This window comes from Camponotus vicinus, unplaced genomic scaffold (assembly GCF_025532165.1).
Source record: "Camponotus vicinus isolate PSW18456_S1 unplaced genomic scaffold, iyCamVici1.0 SCAF_1, whole genome shotgun sequence".
In the NCBI taxonomy this organism is placed as follows: domain Eukaryota; kingdom Metazoa; phylum Arthropoda; class Insecta; order Hymenoptera; family Formicidae; genus Camponotus; species Camponotus vicinus.
The window spans coordinates 25,530,128-25,546,789 of NW_028141945.1; the positions used below are offsets into that span (position 1 = coordinate 25,530,128).

The following is a 16,662-nucleotide window of genomic DNA, read 5'->3' on the forward strand; positions in this document are numbered from 1 at the left end:
ACGGTCACTCGTCCCTCCAAGAATCTTTCCGATTATAAAAACTTTCTCCCGCATCATGTATGCTGAATCCTGGTTTTCCAGGAATCATTCGGTATCCCGCTTTCGGAGAGTGAATATCAAGTCTTAAGAGAATCTATCTCGCACCTATCGATAGCTCACATCACGCCCTCAGACAATACACACGTGACCACATACAATATACAAGACGCTCAAGTTATAGATCAAAATAAATTCAGAGTTATTTAATTTAGAAGCGTTAATTCCTTGCATCCCGAGATCACCCACAAATTAATATGTAAAAATTATAATTTAATATAATAAAAAACTAACTTACAGTATTTATAAATTTTTTTTCGACATCTAATGTTACCAATAATTGATATACTTGATGAACAATAAAATTAGAAAACATAATTTCATCAAGAATATATATAATCTGTTTGGCTTCTGTCAAACTCCAGAAGTCATCGTTGATATTGTTATTTCTCCATAAAGTAAATTGCTCAGAAGACGTCGAGAATACTGAATGTGTAGGATATTTATTTTTAAGGCGGGATAGCACTTCTTGCAATATTATTATTAAGGCCCAGCTCCGAAGTTTGTTTTCTTTCGTTATGTATTTTATGAGATCTGTTTCTTTTTACTGTATTGTATCTACAGTGCATGCCCTTTTCGGGGTCAGAGCGGCCCGGTCGTCCCTTTTGGAAGGTCTAAGTGGCCCCGTTGTGCGGTTGAAAAGAAAAAGCAGTCTGTCGCATGTTAACCAAGTCTTTGAATAAAACTAATTATTGAAATGCAACTCAATTCACTGTTTTCACCTACATTTTCCTTAGAAGAAAACGCAAAAATAAGTGGTCCAAAACGTAAAACTTTTGCCACTTGGGTAAATCTTTTTCACGTGTATAAACTACGATTCTTGCGGGGCACGTCGAACGAAGATTTAACAATCATTTAACCATGTATCAACATTTGAGTGAGATACTTGTGGTTGAAAATATTGTGTGATAATAGTAATTTGCTTTTCTAAAAGTTGCTCTTCCTTTGGCATGTACATAAATTTGGTTTGCTTGTATATGCTAACCGACTGTTTTAACCAATGATAAATTAGGCCGAAATAATATTTAACTGTCAAATTGGAGTCGTGCCTGAAAAAAAAATTTACATATTAATTGTACAATATTTACATTAAATTATAATGTTAGTGGCAATTTGGTTATTAAATTTTACCATGATAATTATACAGAAATACTTTTATTTATATCATCCAAAATGAAACGATAAATTGTAGAATGTTAAACTATGGAACGCAGAAATTTATTCAATTCCATTTCTTTGATATCCGGTAAGTTATTATAAAACATTAGTACACAAAATGGCGTAGTTCTTCGGCACATTTTACACCTGCTTCTAAATGGTTAAAAATTTTCTTTAATTTCTTTTGTTATGTATTATTTTCGACAAGGGAAATCTAAAATTGAAAAGAATATTCTTCAAAAATATGTTAATCAACAAATCAGCAATAAATATAGGAAATATTTATTTTTCAAATTAAACACATATTATATTTTTTAATTATATATATACAGGGTGTCTTATTTTAATTGTGCATCCCGATTAACATCGCAGAAAGTGGTCGGATTCAAAAATATTTTAGACAAAAGTTGTAGGGTTCGGGGGACATCTGATGGTGACATTGGTTTGACCTTGAGTGAACGTGCCAAGGTCATATGAAATTAAACTTTGTTTTATTAAATGGAACTCCATATTTTTTATTACATATTCTTGCACTTATATCGAGAGTTCTTCCCAAAACACTATAACAAAATATTTTTTGTTAAGTATTTTTCAAGTTATGAGACTTGAAATAATTTCTTAATTTTATATAAAGCATAAAATATCTCGTAAAATATTAATTTTTTTATTATCTCACCTCAATACTTTTATGCACAAAATAATGTGAGAAATCAATTGGTGTAAAGAAAAGACATAATTGTTTTTAAGAAAATATATATAATTGGAAATTAACAATTATGTTTTCTTTGCACTAATTGATTCCTCTCATTATTTTGTGCATAAGTATTGAAATAAGATAATCGAATAATGAATATTTTACGAGATATTTTATGGTTTACGTAAAATTAAAAAATTATTTCAAGCCTCATAATTCGGGAAGTATTTAACAAAAAATATTTTATTATAGTGTTTTGGAAAGCTCTCGAGATAAGCTACAAGAATATGAAATGAAAAGTAGAGGGCAAGGTTATTTAGCGAGTTTTCTGGTCCCCGTAGGATTTTCAAGAAACAAAATTGAATCCATATGATCTTGGCACGTTCACTCAAGGTCAAATCAATGTCACTATCAAATGGTCCCCTTCTGAATCTTTCAACTTTTATCTAAAATATTAATAATATTTAATTTAATAATTTCCGAGCACCATATACATATACAGGGTGTAACTGAAAAAGCGCCCACGGAGCAAATAGCGTTATTTCTGATTATAAATCGAGTTGAAAAGTCCTGAAGACCTAACCATTTTTTTCTATAATGCTTAATAAAGCGGTAATTATTGAATAAAGTGCGCCAATAAGCACCGACCTTTAGACGGGTGCACGTCAATGAGCCGCGCGCCTGGTAGTGTGCGTGAGCGCTCCGCCGCTACGGTGCTATGTCATATCGCTATCGTGCAATATTCTTATGCGTCGTAATAATGTGAAAAACTTTATTTTGTATTAAAAATCATATTTCTTCCGTTAAAAGCGTTTCCTTAAAGAAAATTTCAACAAGGAGGATAAAGGTCGGTGGCTTATTGGCGCAATTTTATTTAATAATTACCGCTTTATTAAGCATTATAGAAAAAAAATGGTTCAGGCCTTTTCGACTCGATTTTTAATCAGGAATAACGCTTGTAAGATTCTTTCTCTCATTATGTTATATTATTGTTGTATTATTTATTATTATGACTACGCTACAAGTAAATAAATTTTTTTACATAAGTAATATAACATAATACGGGAGTATATAATCTTCCGCCGTAACCATATAATTATGATTATATAGTATTTCTGCAATCATAGAAGTTTATATATTTGCTGTGTAGCCAAGAATGATTGTAATAAAAATATTATATAATCATAATTATATGATTACGCAGAAGATTATTTACTCTCGCATTATGTTATATTATTTATATAAAAAAATTTATTTATTTGCATAGTCATAATAATAAATAATACAACAATAATATAGTTATAGTTCGAAAAATACAAGAATGTAAGGTTTTATATTCCTAAAAATCCGTTTCTAATTTTTGTTGCACAACAAAAACTAATGCTCTGACCACATTTTGTCATTAGGAAAAGTTGTACTCGTCGAGCACAATCTGGCACAAGAGAAAAAAATAAGAAATATTAAATTTTTTTCATTCCCACCCCTTTTTATTAAATATTTAATCAAACTTTATAATTACCTATATTTTTTTATCTGTTTATCCTTTCTAATTATGAGGACAATATAATACAATTTATAGAAATTCAATTAATGCTATATAAAATGATTTATGTATTATCATTGTTTTTAACTTTACGAATTTTTTTTAGCTAAATGGAATAAGATAACAAAGTTTGCTTAACGGCACAATACGGCACAAACTTATACCAATTTATTAAAAAAATTGAACTCAATTAAGACAAAGTGCGGGGCTAGTAATTTTTTTTTTTTTTAATTTTCTCGAATATGATTCAAGTTATTGAGTTGCGGGTTGCTGCACACATTAGCACAAACGTAGCACAATACAGCACAATCAATAAAAATTCAAAATTCGAAAAGTGCGGGGCTAACTTCACACAGGTTCAACACCGTGGGTTCTGCTCTCTCCCTCGTTTACGGTGAAACTCCAGGAAGATATAAAACTGATTCAAACTTATTTCTGACTTAAAGTTACAATTTGGTCTGAATTACGTTATATAACCGTTGTATGACGTAAAATTATATTCTATTCAGTAAACCCTTTTTGTTGATAACTTAATAAACAACTAGCGCGGGCTAAAATCTTTATAAAATTACTCAGATTGATTTTGACAACATATGTGAAAATTATTGAAATCGGAAATGACTCTCTATATCTGCGTAATTATCAGATTGTAATATCAAGATGCATCTGCTGCGATAAAATCTCGTATTATTTAATTTAATTTAATTTAATTTTATATCGTGTTTGAATGAGAAATCAAGTTGAAAATAATTGTATAGAGATATTTAAGTCTACGCATGCCAAAAATAAAACCTGATAAAATATTTTAGAATAAAATAGTACTTAATTTTTACAATCTACAAATAGATAAAACTGATTGCATATGATTAGGTTTTATAACATTGTAAAAACCATAAAGTGAACAGAAAATTTCAAGAATAAAATTCTCTTATATTATGAGTTCCGCTCCAAAATATTCAATTTATGAAAATTAATTAGAGATTATTATATAAATAAATATTGAAATATAAATAAACTTGAAACAAATGAATATAAAAGAAATATCTTTACGAATATTAATATAGATAAATATTAAGTAATCGCATTATTACCAATTTTAATATTAAAATATGAAAAATCGTGACAGCACTTTTATTTAATTTTGTTTCATATGTGTTTTACGCTATAAAATAGATTTTTTTTCAATACATGATAAAATAATTTTTTTAAATATTAAAAAAATTTACTAAACACATAAGTACATAGATTATATTTTTAAACATATATTTTTAATAATTTAAAATAATCCAAGTCAAAATACATTTTTAGCGTGCCGTAACTGAAAACAATAATAAAAAAAGAGATATGCTTATAATTTAATAATAAAGTCTATGCAAGGAAACGATGAAATTATAATCTACGATAACAATGAGTCATATATTTCAAATAATAATAAACTATCTTTATCAATAGAACAAATGATGGAAATGATTGGAAATGATTAATAAAACTTATTACGACTTGTAGAGCCTATAGACGTAAAATTTTGGCTTTACTAAATTTTGGCTTTACTAAATTTTGAACCTTTATTACGATCGACATGAATTGTAACATCAAAAGCTCAATATACAACGAAGCAACAAACGCAGTATAAATTAATAAGATAACAATGTAATAACTTTAACTTTACTATTTCACTATTGCTTTCACAAAGGTTCGTTGAGCGATGGAAATCGACCAAATATAAAATAAATATGAAAAATTTAATAAAAGAATGCTTAAAATCATACCTCTGAAAAAACTTCTTTCCCAAAATTTGGTGTTAAATGTTATATGCTGCAACCTCTTGCATGTGGATTTAAGATTTACGATATCCTCCATGCTAATGTTCTTATTTTCCAAAATTGTAGCAATTATTTCATCTGACAAATGTGTTATCGTAGTCATCGTAAAAAATTCAATGATTCACAAAATAGCTCGCAACCGATATTATTTATTTTCACACCACTAATTTCGTTTACATATTTATATATATATAACTAATCACGAATGTGAGCACAAATTTTACTGCTACTTGTAACATTGCGTCTATCGCATGCACTTCGTTCGAGGTTGCACGTGGTTCAGACTAAAGATGCACTTCCTTTAGAAATGATTCACGGCATTTGGTTTACCAATCAGAATAAAAGGGACATCTCCGTCCTGATTGGTCAAAAAAGTTAGACCATAGTAGCAGGCAACGTATGACAAATTCTTTGGAAAGAATTTTTGAACAATCTCTTTTCCCTTCTTGAGATGTATAGTTTTAAGGGGGTATTCTAATCTAGTGGGTCAAAAAAATCGATTTGTTTTTTGCATGTTTCGCTAGTATTGGGTATGGAAAATATGCCTATAAGAGGATTTAGCCCGACTCGCAAAATTAACAAAGATATAGCACCTGAAAGGGAGTGGTCTCCGGATTGCGCTCGACGCTTAGACCGCGCGGTGTACAATGCGCAGAGCACTGTATTGGCATTTATATTTCGGTTAGGCTCTGTTAGGCTCGGTTAGAGTCGGAAAACCGTTGCCTTTAAAATATCACACATATACAGTGCGGCTTTGGAAGTTAAGGCGAGCGAACGAGTTAAGCTAAGTTACTGGTTCATTTACACGCTAAAAATCTTGAAAATGGATAAAAAAGGGTACAAAATTAAATCGAACTTTTGCGAGTCGTCAAAGAAAACGGCATTTTCGAGGTAATCAACACACAGCTGAGCAGGATTCGGAATTTACGAGCACGTCGGCAAAAAAATTGCGAACTTCGGAAGAGATCGACTTTCCTATTTCAAAAGAATTTGGTTATTGCATCTTGAATTTTTTCACGGTGTTTTCTACAATTGCATCTCTTGTGATCTGCAAAAATTGCAAAAGTAATAAAAAAAATTCAATTCTCCCAGAGCAAATTCAATTCTCCCAGACGCCAAATCGAGATTTGGGATTCAAAATTTATGTAAAGTGCGACTGTAATGAAGTATATATCGATTCATCGCCATTTATTAACAAGGCATACGAAATAAACCGTCGAATTGTTTTTGTTTTGCGGCTTTTAGGTGTTGGACGAGAAGGCCTAAATTTATTTTGCGGTTTGATGGACATTTGCTAAGGCATGGCTGCAAACACTTATTATGCATGCCTTGACAATATCTACGTAGCGACATCTGCAGTTTACAGTTGCATTTTAAAACAAGCAATTGAAGATGAGAAGACAAAGAACGAAGCGGCTGGAAATGTTGCAACACATTTAACGGTTTCCGGCGACGAAACATGGAAAAAAAGGGGATCTTCATCTTTATTTGCTATGTCTACTTTAATTGGAAAATATTCCAAAAAAATGGTCGACGCGGAGGTTAAAAGTAGCTTTTGCCAAGCGTGTAATTTGTGGAATAAAAAAAAAGATGACAATATTAACGAATATAATGAGTGGTATGAAACTGAAATGTTTTCCAGATCGAAAGAGAAGCACGGAGTTCTTTACGTGAAATACATCGGAGATGGGAACAGTAAAACGTTTAACGGAATTTTAAATGCGAATCGTATGAAGATGAAGTCACTGTGGTGAAGAAAGAGTGCGTCGGTCATGTGGAAAAGAGAATGGGCGCGAGACTTCGCGATGCAAAAAAAAATAACAAAGGTATCTGCGGCGAAGGTGCTGGGAAGTTAAGGGGATCCTAAAGTCGTCTGTTTTATCGACAAAAACGCCGTAATTTTCGAAAGTGTGCCATTTTTTATTGCCTGTGTAGAATTAAAAATCTTTCTCCAGAATTGAAGTGTACGCAAATGGACACGTGAAAACTCTATACAGTATGAGATTTTATATTGAGAAAGAAAATATGTATAAAATTACATTTTTATTTATCGACTTCTAAAATCAACATGGCGTCAGAGCTGTCAATTTGTACAAATATTAGCTTCTTATAAAAGTTTTATAGCTTTTATGCATAAAACTGTAGCTTTCACAATTGTGTACTGCACCGTAGAACATTGTCGAACTATAAAAACTGAATTTAATTGCCTAATTAATAAATGGCATTCTTTCGAAAATTTTAGTCCGCATGTACCTGAAATATCGGTAAAGTAGAGTGGAAAAAGCAGTGCATCTTCTTTATAAATAACATGACAGAGAGAGAGATACGGGATGAGGATTAGATGAGGGCGTTGTAATCATGTAAGAGTTCGCCGTTCAGTTTAGGATCCCCTTAACAGATAAAATTATTGGTGAACTCACGACGTATTATGGCTTGGCTATTCGCAGACATCCGGACTCTATCGAGGAAATGAGGAAGGCAATATGGGCCACATATCATCACAAAAGCTCCACTGATGATAAGCCGCAACATCAAAACTCCAGGTAAAGGGAGCTGGTGCAAGTGGCGTAAAGCCGAAAGCTGAAGATACACTTGCAAGCTTCCGTCATGATAATCCGCCTCTTACCGATGAAGTATTGGAGGTAATTAAGCCTATTTATGAGGACTTGTCATCGAATGAATTGCCAGAACATTGTTTAGGAGCGGAAACGCAAAATAATCTTTATAACGAATCTTTAAATTCATTGATTTGAACTTTTGCCCCAAGACATCTTCATTCTGGGGCAAAAATTGTTGAGATAGCAACTTTTCTGGCGGTTGTTATCTTCAATGAAGGATTTATGCCAATTTTAAAAATTATGAATATAATGGGGGTGACTATTGGTCAACAAGCAGAGATGTATGCAAACTCTCGGGACGAAGTTCGTATCGTCCGCTCGACTGACTTCGCCAAAGACGAAAGAATAAGTCGCAGGGAAGAGAGAGCAGCTCGGCAAGACTTTTATGAGCAGGAGGAAGGTCCCTTGTATGGTCCTGGACTAGCTGATTGATTGTAAGTAAAATTATCTCTATGTAGTTAGTACGAAAAACTTTAAACGCGTTTTTCTCGAAACCATGTTTTTCAAATTGGCTCGCATGATATCTCAAAAACCAGTTGATCAATTGAGTCAGGCTTATGCACACATCTTCAGGATATGTGTGGCTATAGCCCCTACCAGAATCAAGTCGAAATCTTTTTTTTTTTTATTTTTACAGCCCTTTAATGAAGGAAAAAATGGAAAAAATCGAAACTTGATTTTCTAAATGATGTCATTTTTTTAATTTTCAATATTTTTTTTTCATTCTGGTACGGGCGATAGCCAAATTCATACTAATTAAGAATCTTTTTGGTTTTTTTGTTTCAGATAAGCAGAACAGCCGGAATCGTGCGAGCCGTGGACCAACTTTTTTTTTCATGAGTATATTCAATGTTTTATACTGCGCATATTAATAATTATTTTTTCATAAAAAAATTATGAGACATACTTTAAATATGGGTAAATATATAGGAGAAATCCTTGTCCCAAAAAAACTTATACTTTTTTAAAAAAAAATTCGCAAATATAGCATAGAAATCTACACAGGAAAAAAATAAGTGTAAAATCAAAACTTATATATTTAAACTAACGCGTTCATTGTTTCGTATATACGCAATAATTTATAATCTTCTTAGAAGAATTTAATAATTTTAAATTTCAACAATATTATAGTCTTATAATATTGTAATTGTCATCTCAAGAATATATAATTATTTAATTTTACTTTAAGAAAATTATAATCTTTGATTTAAAAATGTTATTTTCTATCTAACATTGTTTCTTTTCCATTTAAGAAAATTAAATCTTAAATCATAAGAATATATTTTTCTTGATTAAACTATATAAAATGGCTTCATTCAAGTAAGCAATTATTCAAGCAATTATATTTTTTTTTAATTAACGCAATATAATCTCATTTCAAGATTTCCATGTTAAAACTAAATATATTTTCAAAACAAGAATGTCCTTTTTTCTGTGTAGACTAGAATACCCCCTTAAGGTCTTATTCCAATTTTATTTTAATGAAAATTTTTTTCAATGAAATTTTTTGCCTTTTTCATCGTCATTTATATATATGCGCTGAGAGAGAGAGATCATATTTATCTTATTGGAGTTGTAATCGTATCGTGTTTCTTGGCACTTAATTTTATTATTCTTATATTTATTATAATATTATATTATATTTATTATAATTAATAATTATTATAAGAAAAATTAAATAAACTAATGAATCATATATGATCACGAAATATATAATGATCTGCGAAAAACCATGCAAGTAAACTAACGTCCGTATTCGCAGCTCGGCTTTGTACAGTATAAACTCTACAATAAAAATTTTCAATTTTAATTTATGAATTTATGAATATAACAAATATTTTTTTGAAATCTATATTCAATCTTCTTATATCGTTTCTTATATCATTCTATATATATATCGTTTTTCTTTTCATATGGAGTGAAAACAACTTTATCTTTTTTACATACAAATACTTTATTCATTTATAGATTTAGAAAGATATTATTTTTTTCTTTCACTGCTGTTCTCCCGAGACCTGATCCCGATTGAGGTTATCCGATTCGGCTGGCAAACTCGCGGAGGCCGTTCGTGACATTTTTACATTTTATTATGTATATTCAATCACACAATGTAAAAAACTGACATAGATGAATATTAATATCCGAATATTAATATAGTTTAATCTTGTTAAATAAATTTTACGATTTAAATATTCAATTTAACTTAAGAATATATTCGAGAATTGAATTCTACTTTTTGATCTTTTCTACTATCGATTTTCCCTCTAATAAAGATAAGAAAAAATCAGCTAGTTGAAGTTTGGAACGTTCCTGGAGCGATTTTTAGAAAGTACATATAAATAACAAAATACATCATATATATGTAGAATAGTACAATATAGCACAACAGAAAACATAATATTTCAATACGCTCTACGAAAGATACCCTTATTATCGAAAAACCATCCTTCAGATAACGAAAAAAATTCCAGCTTCGTCAAAAAATAATTTCTCCCATTTCTACTGTCACACACGGTGACTTTCAAGTGCCACGCACAAAATGGGGCCGATATCGGCCCGATATACCTTGCGGAAGACATCCTTACTATCGAGAAATAAAGCATAAAATGCATTTTACTTTTGTTAGGAGAGATTTGTTTTTAAAGTAAATTTAATTTTTGTATAATAAAAATATTTTGTATAATATATAAAATATCACTATTATGTTATAGATTTTCTTGCAAATAGTAAATTATAACTTTATCTAACCTTTAATGCGCCATCGATTGCTAATTTTGAATTTAAAAGTGTTCTGTGCTAAATTCATCGAAATATTTGAAATTGTTTTGAAATTAGGCCCTGGACTAAACGAGTTAAGACTAAAGTGACATATAAAAACTTGGCGTACCTGAATTATAACTCATAAATTTTTATTAATGAATATTATAAATATTTAAAATCAAGATTCACGAATTATATATCTGAAATTAAAATTTGTAAATTATTATTAGAAATTATTATCAATATGTTAATAAAAATATATGAGTTATGCGATCGGGGTAAGTTTTTGTATGTTACTTTGGTTTTAACCCCTTTAGTTCCAGGCTTACTTGACAAAGCTTATAATTATTTTAATAACAATTTCAAATATTTCGATCAATTTGGCACAGGACACCTTTAAATTCGAAATTGGCAATCTACGTGATCGATTTTGTAATGCAGTAACAGCTAAATAATCTTTATTTGCAATAATATCTATGACATAATAATGCTATTTTACACATTATACAAAATATTTTTCATACAAAAAATAAATTTATTTTTAAAAACAAGTTTTCTTAGTAAAAATAAAATGCATTTTCATGAGATTTTCAAAATCTATGTATAATATTTTTATAAATGTGTAAGCGATAATGGAAATGCGAGAGAGTTGACGAGATATAATATCATTATATCGTCCTTTTGTTTTGATCGAGAGCACCTTGTCTCGTCTTGAGACAGGGGCAACCCGCTAAGACCGAACAGAAGATGGGCATTCGCATTTCGCTTCTAGACAAGTAACGAACATTTATTCTGCGATAATAGCTCGTGACTGAGATCGATCTAACGGATTCACATTTCCCCGATTACAGTTTATCAGAAGTGGGATTCGAGCGCCTTTACAAATTGCCTTAAACGCGTCGGGGCGCGAGAAGAGCGGACGTCAAGCAACGGTATCATCCCAACGTCTGATAGCGTTAAGAATATTAAAGGATTGCTGCCTGAGTTTGACGGAACGGCTAACGCTTTTTGGAGGTAGCAACAGCAACTGCAGCTATTAAGACATTCCTACCATTTGGACGAGAGTTCGATGCGGATATTAATTAGCTCGCGATTAAAAGGGCGCGCGCTATCATGGTTCTATTCGAGAGCCGAATATTTGACATTGAACATGGAGGAGCTGCTCAAGGAAATGGAGCTGATGTTCGATTTGCGTCCTAATAAACTGGCGCGGAGAAGAGAATTCGAATCTCGAACTTTATTACTATTAAAGAAAGAAAATGTCAGTTTTTCGGGCTTAATGCCCTCTCAGAAAGGATTTCTGATAACAAGACGAAAAATATTCTTGACACATTTAATCCGGTCACAATCTTATGTAGTATAAAAGTGAAACAATTTTAAAACTAAAACAATAATTCTTATTTTTCTCTCTCGAATTAAATAAGATTGTCTTTATAATCTGGAAACAAGAATAATATAAAGAAATCTAAGCTATACATATATTCTTGCACTTAGAATAATTTGATATTAGCGCCAGTAGTTGCGTGAAACCGATATGCGTCTGTCGTCTTTTGTAGATAGAATCAGGATCATTTTATTCTAGATTTAAGAATTTTCCATTTTCCAAGATTAAAATATTCTTTTTTTAATAAAAAACATGATTGTCGCTATATCGATCCTATTTTATGATAGATTGAAGTGTAATAGCATTAAATTTAGAAATCTTTTCTGTGGGTGCATTAATCCGAGAAAACAAAATATTGATTTATCTCGATGACTTGTTGATCGCAACGAAGGACATGTATGAGCACATTGAAATCTTATCTAAAGTCTTTGAGGTAGCAGGTAAACATCACTTGCAACTTCGGCTGGATAAATGTTATTTCGCTCAAACAGAAATAAAATATTAGGTGTATAACTAAGTTCCCGCCGTTTTTTTACTTGAAAAATGCATTTATTTCAATAAGAAAATGAATTAATATATTAATTAAAATATAATCCTTTGTTTTCTATGACTTTTTTGCAAAAGTTGAATTCCGCTCAATTTTATTGATAAATGCCTAACTTCACTACATTTGCAGCTGGAGCCATTTAATTATGAGCGGCGGGAACTTAGTTATACACCTAATATTTAGGATATTGCGTATGGTGTTTAACCGAAGGATGAGAACATCGAATCTATTCTTAATTAGCCAATACCGTCAATAATGTAAAGGATGTACAAGGATTTATTGGATTGGCGAGTTATTTTCGTCGATTTATTCGAAACTTCTCGGTATTGGCAAAGCCATTATATGAGGTGATAAGGAAAAACGCTGCTTTCAAATTCGAGTCCGTCGAAAGTTCCACGTTTGAGACACTCGAGCGATATTTAGCTACTAGACCAGTACTTGCGATTTATTCACCACAAGCAGAAACAGAATTACACTGCGATGCAAGCGCTAGTGGTTTTGGCGGTATTCTATTGCAAAAACAAACCGATAATACTTGGCGTCCGATCTCACTTTGGAGTCAACGAACAACACCTGCCGAGTCGCGGTACCATATCTTTGAATTAGAGTGTCTTGCTGTTGTGTATGCGCTGAAAAGATTCCACATAAATCTTGCGGGGCGAAAATTTAAAATTATTACAGATTGCGATAGCTTCCGTCTGACTTTGAATAAAAGAGACGTGAATCCTCGAATTTCGCGTTGGGCTCTATTTTTGCAAAATTATGATTATGAAATTGTCCATCGTCCAGGTAAGCGGATGAGTCACGTTGACGAGCTTAACCGATGCCACGGTATATTTGTTCTCGAGGGCAGCACATTGGAAAGAACTCTGTCCGTTTGTCAGGATCGCGATGAAGAAATTTTAAAGATCCGCAACGAGCTTGAGAATGGCGAAGTCAAATATTATGAATTACGAGACGGGCTTGTGTATATAGGGTGTCCCATTTTAAAAAACACACTTCGACAATTCTTCAACGAAGCATTTTCAGCAAAAATGTTTCAGACAAAAGTTGTATGGTTTCAAGGGGGACATAAGATGGTGTCATTAATTTGATCTTGAATAGTTACATGAAGGTTACGTGAAGGTCACCTTCAATTTTTTAAATGGAACCGCCTACTTTTTGTTGCATATTCTTGCAGCTCATCTCGAGAGCTTTCCAAAACACTATAATTAAGTTAGTTGTCATTAAGTACTTTCCGAGTTATGAGGCTTGAAATCATTTCTTAATTTTACATGAATCGTAAAAATCTTGTAAAATATTCATTTTTCGATTATCTTACCTTAATACTTTTATGTAAAAAATAATGAGAGGAATCAATTGGTCTAAAGAAAACACATAGTTGTTTCGAAGAAAAAATATGTAATTTGCAATTAACAATTGCGTTTTTTAAAATGGGACACCCTGTATAGGAAGGATAAAAATAAAAAGCTGCTTTTCTATGTCCCCCGCTCTATCAAATGTGATTCGGACATGCCATGACGATATCGGTCGTGTAAGAATCGATAAAGTAATCGAAAATATTATACGAGTCTACTGGTCCCCTCGTATGCGTGAGAAAGTGCGAGAGTATATTTTTAACTGTCTTAAGTGTATAGAGTTTTCCCCGAGTAATAATAAGGTTGGCGACTATGTTGAGATTCGTAATATCGAAACAATGACTGGAATTAATAAGAAGTTGGTGCCAAGGTTTAAAGGTCCATATGTTGTAAAGAAAGCGTTAGATCGCGATCGTTATGTTGTTGCCGACATCGACGGATTTCAATTGACCCAGCGGCCGTATACGGGCATATTGGCGTCAGATCAGATGCGTCCTTATATGCGTACATAAATGTAATATTTAATGACTTTATTTTAATTATTCATTATTTATAAATTGTGTGTGCGATAAGCGTTGGTTTTAGTTTTATATTTGACTAGGGACGGCCAAAAGTCAGGATAGCCGACCTGTAAGCGATAATGGAAATGCGAGAGAGTTGATGAGATATAGTACAATATCATTGTATCGACCGTTTGTCTTGATCGAGGGCACCTTGTCTCGTTTTGAGACAGAAGCAGCCCGAAAAGACCGAACAGAAGACGGGAATTCGCATATCGCCTCTAGATAAGTAACATTTATTGTATTTCGCGCGATAATAGCTCGTGCCTGAGATCGATCTAACGGATTCACATTTCCCCGATTACAATATAATATAAACGTTTCGATTATAGTACATTCGACATTATGACGATCTGCCATTATCTTGTCGTATTATTATTTTCAATTTTATCGTTTGATAAAATGCTTTTATTTTTGATATCATTATATTTGTAAAACGTCTGTATTATATGATTTATTTTAATTCAAAAATTGTTGACATGATATCTTGTTGCCATGATGTTCTTTTGCAGTGATTGCAATAAAATTATATCGGTATTATTTTGTGACATATATGTATGATTTTGTGCATATATCTTTAAAAATGTATAATGAAAAGGAACACGCGAAGCGCGCGCTTTGTATTGTTCTAGTGAAATATAAAAAAGCACTTGAAACAAATGAATGTAAAAGAAATATCTTTATGGATATTAATATAAATAAACATTGAGTAATCGCATTATTACAAATTTTAATATTAAAATATGAAAAATCCTGACAGCACTTTTATTTAATTTTGTTTCATATGTGTTTCATGCTATAAAATAGAGTTTTTTTCAATTACATAATAAAGTAATTTTTTAAAATATAAAAAAAATTACTAAACACATAGACTATTTTTTTAAACATATATTTTTAATAATTTGAAATAATCCAAGTTAAAATACATATTTAGCGTGCACAATAACTGAAAACAATAATAAAAAAGAGAATATGCTTGTGATTTAATAATAAAGTCTATGCAAGGAAATGATGAAATTATAATCTACGATAACAATGAATCATATATTTCGAATAACAGTAAACTATCTTTATCAATAGAGCAACTTGGAAATGATTAATAAAACTTATTACGACTTGTCGAGCCTCTAGATGTATTAAAATTTTGGCTTTACTAAATTTTGATCATTTACTACGATCGTAATAAATTTTAACATCAGAAGTTCAATATCAACGAAGCAACAAACGCAATATAAATTAATAAGATAACAATGTAACAACTTTAACTTTACTTTTTCACTATTATTTTCACGAAGGTCCGTTGAGCGATGAAAATCGACTAAATATGAAATAAATATAAAAAATTTAATAAAAGAATGCTTAAAATCATACCTCTGAAAAAATTTCTTTTCCCAAAATTTGGTGCTAAATGTTATATGCTGTAATCTCTTACATGTGGATTTAAGATTCACGATATCCCCCATGCTGTTCTTATTTTCCAAAATTGCAGCAATTATTTCATCTGGCAAATGTGCTATCGTAGTCATCGTAAAAAATTCAACGTAAAAAATTCAATGATTCACAAAACAGCTCGCAACAGATATTATTTATTTTCGCACCACTGATTTCGTTTATATACTCATATATATCTCTCATATATATATATATATATATATACATATATATATATATATATATCATATATACAGGGTGTCCCATTTTAATGTCCCACCCTAAATAACTTTCTTATTTTTAATTTTAGAAAAAGATGTTTCAGACAAAAGTTGTATGGTTTCAAGGGGAACATAAGGTGGTGTCATTAATTTGACCTTGAATAGTTACTTGAAGATCACGTGAAGGCCACTTTCAATTTTTTAAATGGAATCGCCTACTTTTTATTACATATTCTTGCAGCTCGAGAGCTTTCCAAAACACTATAATTAAGTTAGTTTTCATTAAGTACTTTCCAAGTTATGAGGCTTTAAATCATTTCTTAATTTTACATAAACCGTAAAATATCTTGTAAAATATTCTTTTTTCGATTATCTTACCATAATACTTTTATGTACAAAATAATGAGAGAAATCAATTGGTGTAAAGAAAACACATAATTGTTTCGAAAAAAAAAATGTAATTGTTAAT

General features: G+C 31.1%; 2 pseudogenes; one reads left to right on the top strand and one right to left on the bottom strand.

The window, feature by feature from the left end:
- Nucleotides 1-375: 375 nt before the first annotated feature.
- On the bottom strand, nucleotides 376-16,067 carry LOC145959852 (uncharacterized; annotated as a pseudogene).
- LOC145974933 (uncharacterized) lies at nucleotides 5,622-8,067 on the top strand (annotated as a pseudogene).
- Nucleotides 16,068-16,662: the final 595 nt, after the last annotated feature.